Source organism: Chinchilla lanigera, unplaced genomic scaffold (assembly GCF_000276665.1).
Source record: "Chinchilla lanigera isolate Chin_1 unplaced genomic scaffold, ChiLan1.0 scaffold00024, whole genome shotgun sequence".
In the NCBI taxonomy this organism is placed as follows: domain Eukaryota; kingdom Metazoa; phylum Chordata; class Mammalia; order Rodentia; family Chinchillidae; genus Chinchilla; species Chinchilla lanigera.
The window spans coordinates 17772750-17781973 of NW_004955425.1; the positions used below are offsets into that span (position 1 = coordinate 17772750).

Sequence of the window (9224 nt, forward strand, 5' to 3'; positions counted from 1 at the left end):
TTATAGCACTGCAGTGCCTCCACCAGCTTATGTTCAATCCTGTTGCACATGCAATGCATTGTTGAATAATTCACTTCAGAATCTCATCTGAACAACTTCTTCTTCTCAGGGTTACATTGGTATCAAATTTTTGACCTTATGTCTACTCTAAAAAGCAGAAACTGTAGGGGACAGTGTATCTTAGCATACTATTTTAGATAAAATAGTTCTAGTAAAGGCCTAATTTTGGGAAGCCTCCAGGGACATTTTAAGAGCTCAAATTACTCTGGAATGTCTCCCTGAGATAAGGAATACCCAGGCCTAGATAAACATCTGTGACCTTGCCTGGGTAGTTTCATCCCTTTTCCCTGGCCCTAGGTAAACACTGTAACCCTAAAGGAATGTATAAGTTGTAAAAAGGGAAACAAGAGGAACATAATGGGAGAAACATCTATCATGATTAGACATGAGACTGGCAACTGACCCAGGGTCCCACAGAATGAGAGAAAACCATATGGCCACCTGGGTCAGCAAATGTACCTTCCCAGTTTGTAAACATGGAAACCCAACACCTATTTAAGATCGGAATCAGAACTAGCAGGCACCAACGTTTGCCAACTTGTTAGTTGGGAGATGCATGGTGACTGGCCTGAAATTCAATAAACTCTGTTTGCCCTAGGAGTCCTTTGGTCTTTTGTGAAATTAGCCTGATTTTTGCCATTACAAAATGAAGATGAAGTGTTGTGATGGGAAAGTGATACTTTGAATCAACAGAGTGAATGGTGACTTGGAAGTATTTTTTCCCCTAACGAGCTGTGCTCTTTGCTTTCAGAGTGATCTCCTCTGACACAATACAAAGAGCCATAGTTTGATGCTTTGTATAGATTGTATTAACTCTCCCACATTTTTAACTTGTGTTCATGCAAGTGTAGAATACCACATTTAATGTTATATCTGGCTTGGAGTAAAGCCAAGAGGATGTTAGTCTGTGCCCAAAAATTTCTGTATCCTCCCTGAAGAACTGATAATTTAGATGAGACGTAAAATGCATCGAAGAGTTAACTTTCAAGAGTGTATTGGTGGGGAAATGGTGTGTGTGTGTGTGTGTGTGTGTGTGTGAGTGAGTGAGATATTTGGATGCATGAGTAGAGAACTAGAATATCGGCTGCATGGTATCCCATGTGAAGACCAGAAGTAAAAGGGAAGATGTGTCATTCAAGTACCTGAAAGGAATCCAGAATTTCAGATACACAGGACAAGGAAGCAATAAACATAGAAGAGCCTAAAACCACAGGCAGGAAACAAATCTCACAGGAGTCATCTAGGCCACATTAGCAACAAGGACTCCAACAGTAGATTTTACAAAGGAAAGATAAATAATTAGATTTACTTTTGATATAGTGCACACAACTGTGGTGTGAAATGTAAAGAAGATCAAGACCAAATGCAATAAAACATAAAAGAAATTTTCAGAAATCTAAACTAGGAAAATAGTAGTGTAGACTCTATGACAAAAATAAAAGGTAGTAAATGAATTCAATTCCATTTCAGTCTGTAAGTATAAACATAGTGCATAGTGTATTTATACACACCAATATCTAAACATCATGATTGAAGAAATGAAAGTAATGAACTTAATTCATTGCACTATTTATACTGTATAACATACACACATGACTAAACATGAAAGAAAATATATAGATTCATTTCTCTCTATACAGTGTATAGTTATATACATATATATAAATATGGCATAGTAGTGTCTTGGTTTATGAACACTTTTGATTGCAAAAAATTTGGTTCAAAAACAGAAGTGATTGGCAAAATTTTGTTTTTGTTTGCATACTCTGGATCAGGTGATGAAAACAACCATGGCCACCTTTCCTGTATAAACATGAACACATTCACCCTTTCCAGAGTTGTGGAATGAATGAAGTTCATGAACTGAGATATGTATACACACATGTAAATATCATGTTTTACATTGTGAGTAGATAATAATATGTCCATTATATCTTAATGAGGTTAGAATTTATTCTTTGTAATGAATGAAATAAAGTAAATGCAGCCATGCATGGTAGCGCACGCCTGTAATCCCAGCACTGGGGAGGCTGAGGTAGGAGGATCACTGCAAGTTCGAGGCCAGCCTGGGCTACAAAGTGAGTTCAAGGCCAGCCTGAACTGCATAGTGAGACCCTGTCTCAAAAAGACAAAAAGTATAAATAAAGTAAATGCATCAAGAGATGTTTGAAACTTAAAACAAATGAGCTTGGTAGCAGGTTGGGAATTTGGGGAGGAATAAGAGAAATAGGATAGCTCCTGAGTCCCAGGAAGTGGATAGTGTGTTAGGTTAGGTGTCATCCGTTTAGTGAGATATGGAACAATGAAGGGTCAGTCGAGGTTGCAGTACACAATTCAAAGGCTGAATTTTCAATTTGTTGAAGGTGTTGAACCCTGTGTCATTTGAATGTTGTATGTTAGAAACGAGAGAAGACCTAGTTTTAGATAACTGCTTAAAAATCACTTTCGAATTCTGTGTTGTTTGTAAACTGTAAAACTTTTGAAAATTAATAGGCTAAAATATACCTGTAGTGGATGCTGTTTGCTGCTGGGATCTTTGTGTCCCTGTCCCAAACGGTAAGCATTTCTTCACTCTATTTTTCATGTTCACAGTTCTCCAGGTAACTGGCAGGCGCCATTATGGGAGATGCATAAAAAAGCCCGGCTTTCCTACCTCACCTCTAAGACTCTCCACAGAGCCCCTTAAGGGTCAGACTGAGGTGAGATCTCTGGGTCACAAAGCAAAGGATTTATTTGTTTGCATTTTTGCCCTTCCTCTCCTACTTTCCTCACAGCACTTACATAAGGACACTTATTGCTTGGAATCCAACCTAAGATACTTTCAAGCATCTTTTTTGACTCAAGGGATTTAAGTCCCTTTTTCATTAAAACAAACAAACAGGGGCTGGGAATTTAGCTCAGAGGCACAACGCGGCCTGGCAAGCGCAAGGTCGTGCTTTTGATTCCGGGTACCGGAAAAAAAAACAACCAACCAAACAAACAAAAATAAAACAGACAAACAAAAACAAACATCCCAAAAGAAACTTGGTTTAATACTGGAGGGGAAAAGAAAAACCCTAAAACCCCCGCCAAAACAAAAACTAATCTTCCATTTTAGTTCAAATTTCACTCTCTAAGTTCCTATCAACTGTTCATGCTCTGTCTCACTGATGTGTTACACAACACATTTTTCAAGTTTTTTTTTTTTTTTAATCAGTACATGTCTGCAGTAGGTTACATTCATCCTGGGGAGGTGGTACATGGATGTAACAGATCTTAATTCTTCCTACTTCCCCTTCCCCTCTTCTCTTGGGCCCCTTCTCATTTACAAAACATCTATCTCCCTGTTTCCTATATCTACCTTTTGTTTTCTCTTTTATGTTTATGCTTCAGATTTCCCATATAAGAGAACCCATATGATATTTAATCTTGTGCCTCTGATTTATCTTACTGAACATTAATGTCTCATGTACATTCATTTCCTTATAAATGACTCAAATTTATCATCTTTATAGCACAGAAGTACTCCACTGTGTATAAATACTGCATTTTATTTAATCAGTCTGAAAAAAGACAAACGTGATATTAACTTTTCAGGTATCCATCACTGAAAACAACTATGGTGTGGAAACCAATCATAATGATCAACTATTTTAACTAACTTATTTTGCATGGGCTCATGTTAGCCATCGATTGTATTAATCAGGATTCCTGACATTGACATATAATATGCAACGCTCACAAATTAAAGGATGACAAGTTTAATTCGACTCACAGTTTTAGGGGATTCAGTCTGTGGTTGGCCGTTTCCAAGATATATCATGGTGGATGGCCTTGGTAGAGCAATACTGCTTAGCTCATGGCAGCCAACAAGCACAGCAGGGGAACAGTGGTACAGAGGAAGGGGCAAGGGATCAGATATAGTTCCCAGTCACACCTCCATGATTATCCAGACACACCTAGAAGTGTGCTTCACAGATCCCCTCCATGACTGTCTGGCTAATAAATCTGACAAATCTTGCTTAACTACCATATCAATCTTGCCATAAAATAAAATTTTTAAATGTGGTTTTGGAAATAATCTTTAAAGAAGGCATTGCTAGGTTAATACTTATTATATGAAAAAAATGAATTTTAGGTGAAATGACTTTAAAATTACAATACCTTCATGGTTTATGGTGCACACATAAAATTTCACCACTTGGAGGCTGAGGCAAGAGAATGGGCATGAGTTTGAGGCCAGCCTGGGCTATATAGCGAGTTCAAGACCAGCCTGAACTGTATAGTGAGACTTTGCCTCAATCAATCAATCAATCAATGAATCAATCAATCAAATACATGCATACATACACTCATACCAATGAAACTAACCATATTTGTGAGTGGCAGAACTATTCAAAGATACCAATATCAATTCTGAAAATTAAAAGAACAAATAGCCTGTAACACCTCCTAAAATTTTTAGAGTAAAGGATATTTTATTGTAAAACATCTTTGTTATTTAATACCCAAGGAATAAATTTTGGAAACCATTCTCGAACTCATGAATTAGATCTCTCTGATGTAGTCTACTAAAATCTTTAGAAATTTATTCATTCCCTTTAATACCTCTACTGTTTCCAGTGCTTTCAGGGTTTATACTTGTCATTTTTCCAGTGTTTACCATCACTGATGTAAGTTATATCATTTAGAAAATGCCTTGATTTGTACTGCAAACTCATTTGAAAATGTCATCTATCCTATTATTCACATCTTCGTATATCAAAACCCATGCAGCAATTACTTCTCAGAGTTGATATTAGAAAAATAGTTATGCTTATAAGGTGAGCTCTCATTTGGCTATGAGGGAGCCCAGTACTAAGTGCCATGTTAGATCCTAGCTACAAATGCATTCTAGGTATCTGACAACATTGGGGTGTTCAATTACTTTCGCTCTGTAAATGTTTACTTGTTCTGTTTCATATTATGTTTGAGCAAGGTGCTTTCCTACTTTAAAAAATAATTATTTTAATTAATTCACTGCATTATAGTAATAAAATACTATAAACATTAAATAAATATTTTATTAATATGAAAGTTGAATGATATATTAAACAATGCAGAGACACGTGGGTAATTTTGTCTTACAGAACATTTATAAGCAAAAGTACTTTCTATTTTTCACCCTAATTTTCATTGAAACCCAACTGTTTTTAAACTTCTTTACTTTTACGAGGAAACAAATCTAAGATGAATCTCTGTTAGAGAAATGGCTATTATGATGCAAAATATGATTTGCTATGACTGTAAGGACATGATTCATTGTGTTTTCCTATTTCAGATTCACAGGGGAATGGTGAACATCTCTGAATATAAACATGGAGAGCTTCCATAACATCTGCTGCTAATTTCTGCCAGCTGAAATGTGATAATGATGATGAATATTTTTGTTGTTGATGCAGACACATTGGTCTAACTGAATTAACTTACACACTATGGGTATCTAATTGAAAACCATGATTTGTAATATCACCTGATTGGTGTTATGTTTAATTACACTGCTAATTGTCCAAATATACTTAATTTTTGTGACTTATAACTTTTAAAGTAAAAAATTACTATCAGCTGGAAATGGGGTACAGTGTGCCACATCGACAGTAGTATTCATTTATTTCATCCCCACCATATATTTGTGAAAGCAAAATTTACTTGAAAGTTGCACATTTAGGGAAAGCAGCAACTATTGATAAAAGGGAAAAGTTAAGTCATTCAACTGGTAGATATGTAAACCCTCCTCAAAATTTCCTGTTTTATTATGATCCAATAACTATATATTGAAGACAGGCTACAAGTGAAAATTCTAAAAGGGACTAAAAATAAAAATTTTTAATATAAATTAAATATTTTAAAATATGCAATGTTTATTTATGGAACCTCTGCAACATAAAAAACACAATGTAGCTTAGTGAGTCTAGGTAGAGGTTGAAGTTTTAGTTTCTAGAATTGACTGAAATAATAATGGGAACATTTTATATTTTAATCTTCAGGAAAGAAGGGCAAGCATTTCATGTGCCTATTTATTTGAGAAACCTGGCAATAAGTTTACGACTTTTGTAAGTGGAACAATTTGGATGATGGTGTGTTTACCTAATAGATTTTTTAAATCCTCAGGCTACACTATTAATTCATGTGAAGGGTTCTTATGTACTTGCCTAGTGAAAGTCTTTGATTCAAAGTCCTTGTGACATTATTTAATCAAATATCTATTTAAATGTCACTTAAATGCCTATTTGGGCATATTTGATAGTTTGCCTAACAAATTGGGCAGACACTATTATATCCACAACAAACATTCTGCATTTAACATTGCAACATTAGTACAAATTAAAAGATATTTATAATTGAATAACAAGGAAAAGAGTAAACTATGGGCGATGAGGATTCTACTTTTTAACTAAGTTTTTCAAAGACTCAAACTTCAGGATGAATTTCCTTAAATAATTACTGAAGTGTAAGTCCAAACAATTTTCCATTCTCCTTAATTTATTTGGATTACAAAACCTGCATAGCTCCTTTTATTATTCACCAATAGAACATAAATAAAGATGTTATAAGAGGTATACCTGAGAAAATCCCTGTATCAGTGATCTTTTAGAAAATAATTTGTAATCATCTCGGGTGCAAGTCCCTAAATAATGCACAGGACTGTTTGCGAGTCATCTCTTGTTACTTCTCAGTTTGTACCGTTCTTACCGTTCTTACCGGCTGGGTCTCTTTTGTCGCTTCCAGATAGGTGTTGCCAGTTAACATTTTGATCACTCTCCTTGTGCTTCATTTCACTTCCTCAGTACTCCTTTTTCTCAACGAGGAATGGTCCATTGTCATTTCGTGACATACTCTGGATCTCTGTAATTTACCATTTTCTTCTGATTACGCTCCTTCATTTTCTCTAGTATTATATATTCACCTTATAATCTGTTGTTTTATACTTGTTTGTAGGCTAAAAATATATTGTCCCAAATATTTATATGTTCCATGTGCCCAGGTAAGTTTACTTCCAAAGGTCATCTCATATTTCCTTGGGGATTAGCTTGATTGGGCTCAAACCTTGAATCAGCGGTTTATCCGTTTGAGATGTTCTTTGATTTATTTATTTATTTATTTATTTATTTATTTATTTGGTTTTTCTCCAGTACCGGGAACCGAACCCACGACCTTGCACTTGCCAGGCAGGCGCTTTGCCGCTGAGCTAAATCCCCAGCCCCGTTCTTTGATTTATTAAACTTCTATAAAATTAAGATTTTTGTGTGCAGTAGAGTTTCCTTGTTACTCTCTCTTATTCTCTGTTCCTTAGCTATACCCTGCAAATAACCCCATTATAAGCCTCCAGTGTATATGCCAAGTATTTTCAGCTGAGACTCGTACCCTGATTCCTTTTCTATGTGTTTCAGAGTACAAATATGAAGAGTACAGTCCACAAACCTTTGTCTGCAAACTGCTCACGCTGTTTAAGGAGAGGTAAATATCCAAAGCAAGTGCATTTAGAAACTTGTAGCAATTTGATGTTGTCATGTTTTTGCAATATCTTTTAATTTTTCTAGTATCTATTGTCTATTAATAGCATCAACTATTTTCCAGTTTTTTTTATTCTATCTAAATTTTTAGAAATCAACTAAAATTGATTCTTCTAAAGGTAGTCAGAAGAACAGGCATAGTACTTTCATGTTTATTGAACTGATCAGTTGATTTTTTTAATACTTTGTCTTTCAGTGGATTTGTTGACCTCACTAGGGACAAAGTTGTGAAAGGCAATAATGTGGCAAATGCATCCTAAAAAAGTAAGTTTATGTTACATCAAAACACTGGGGTGAGCACATGTAATGTAACCACAATTCTAGGTATTGTCAACGAAATACAAAGAGACACAGAAGCCATCTGTTCATCTCTTCACCCCTTTTGAGGATATAAAGCAGACAGAGTAAACTAAAACTTCCTGAACAGAGATCCAAGCTGAGTATTCATTTTAGGATTTAGCTTTGTAATAATTCCCAAATACATTGTAGTCACTCATTTTAAATGCTTTTATTAAATAAATGATCATGAAATTACTAATATATATAAGGTTCTATGTTGACATAGTGCTATAGCTATAAATAAAGATAAAATTCATATACTTAGGTAATTTTTAAAGGCTGAGCAAAACAAAGTAATAATTAACAACGCTTTATTTTGGAGAGAGAGGGAATGAGAGAAAAAGAAGGGAAAAGGGGAAGAGAATAGTGTGGCAGTTTGATCGTGAAAAAAAAGACATTGACCAGTCTGCACTCCCACCAGCAGTGGAGAAGGGTTCCCTTTCCCCACAGCCCCTCCAGCACTTGCTATGGGCTGATTTCTTGATGATAGCCATTCTCTCTGGGATGAGATGGAATCTCAGTGTTCTAACTTGCATTTCATGAATGACCAACGGCGCTGAACATTTTTTAATATATTTATTTGCCATCAGTATTTCTTCATCTGAGAAGTGCATATTCATCTCACATGCCCATTTTTGGATTGGGTCTTTGAATTTTGGAGGTCTGATTTTTAAAAATTATTTTATTGAAAGAAACAGTTAATGCTTAAATTTTTGACCAATTTTGCATTCTTGAGCCAGGCATGGTGGTGCACGCCTGTAATTGCAGCACTCAGGTTGCAGAGGCAGTAGAATCATTGCAAGTTTGAGACCAGCCTGGGTTATAAAGTGAGCTCAAGACCCAGCTTAACTGTATAGTGAGACCCTGTCTCAAAAAGACAAAAACAAAACAAAACAAAAATTTTGCATGCTTATATCTGGTAATCTGATAGACTAATTTGCAGACAGCAATATGCAATATAAGAACCATTGGTAAGTTCCTACCATCTTGTTTAGTGAAGCTCTTTCTAGTGTTTTTTATTATTATTTTTTACTCTTTTTAATGATTTGATCAATGTTGCTTTCTTACTTCTGGTAATATGAGAGACTTCGTTGAAGATAATGATATACAATATAACAACCACTGTTAATTCCTGTCATTTTGTTTTGAAACCCCATATCGTTTTTATTGTTTTTGTGTTGTTTTGTTTTTGTCTATGTTGTTGTTATTTTGTTATTTTTTAATTCTCTTTAAAATAAAAAAAGACATTTATATATATAGTATTTTAATTATGGAAAAATTTAAAATCTCCAA

At 35.1% G+C, this 9224-nt stretch overlaps 1 long non-coding RNA gene across 1 annotated transcript; it reads left to right on the forward strand.

Annotated features, from left to right (window-relative positions):
- The first annotated feature begins 6810 nt into the window (after window positions 1-6810).
- LOC102027321 lies at window positions 6811-7856 on the forward strand. Its single transcript, XR_261155.1, has 4 exons — window positions 6811-6926; window positions 7018-7063; window positions 7470-7536; window positions 7789-7856. It is a non-coding gene; the product is annotated as an uncharacterized LOC102027321 (long non-coding RNA).
- Window positions 7857-9224: the final 1368 nt, after the last annotated feature.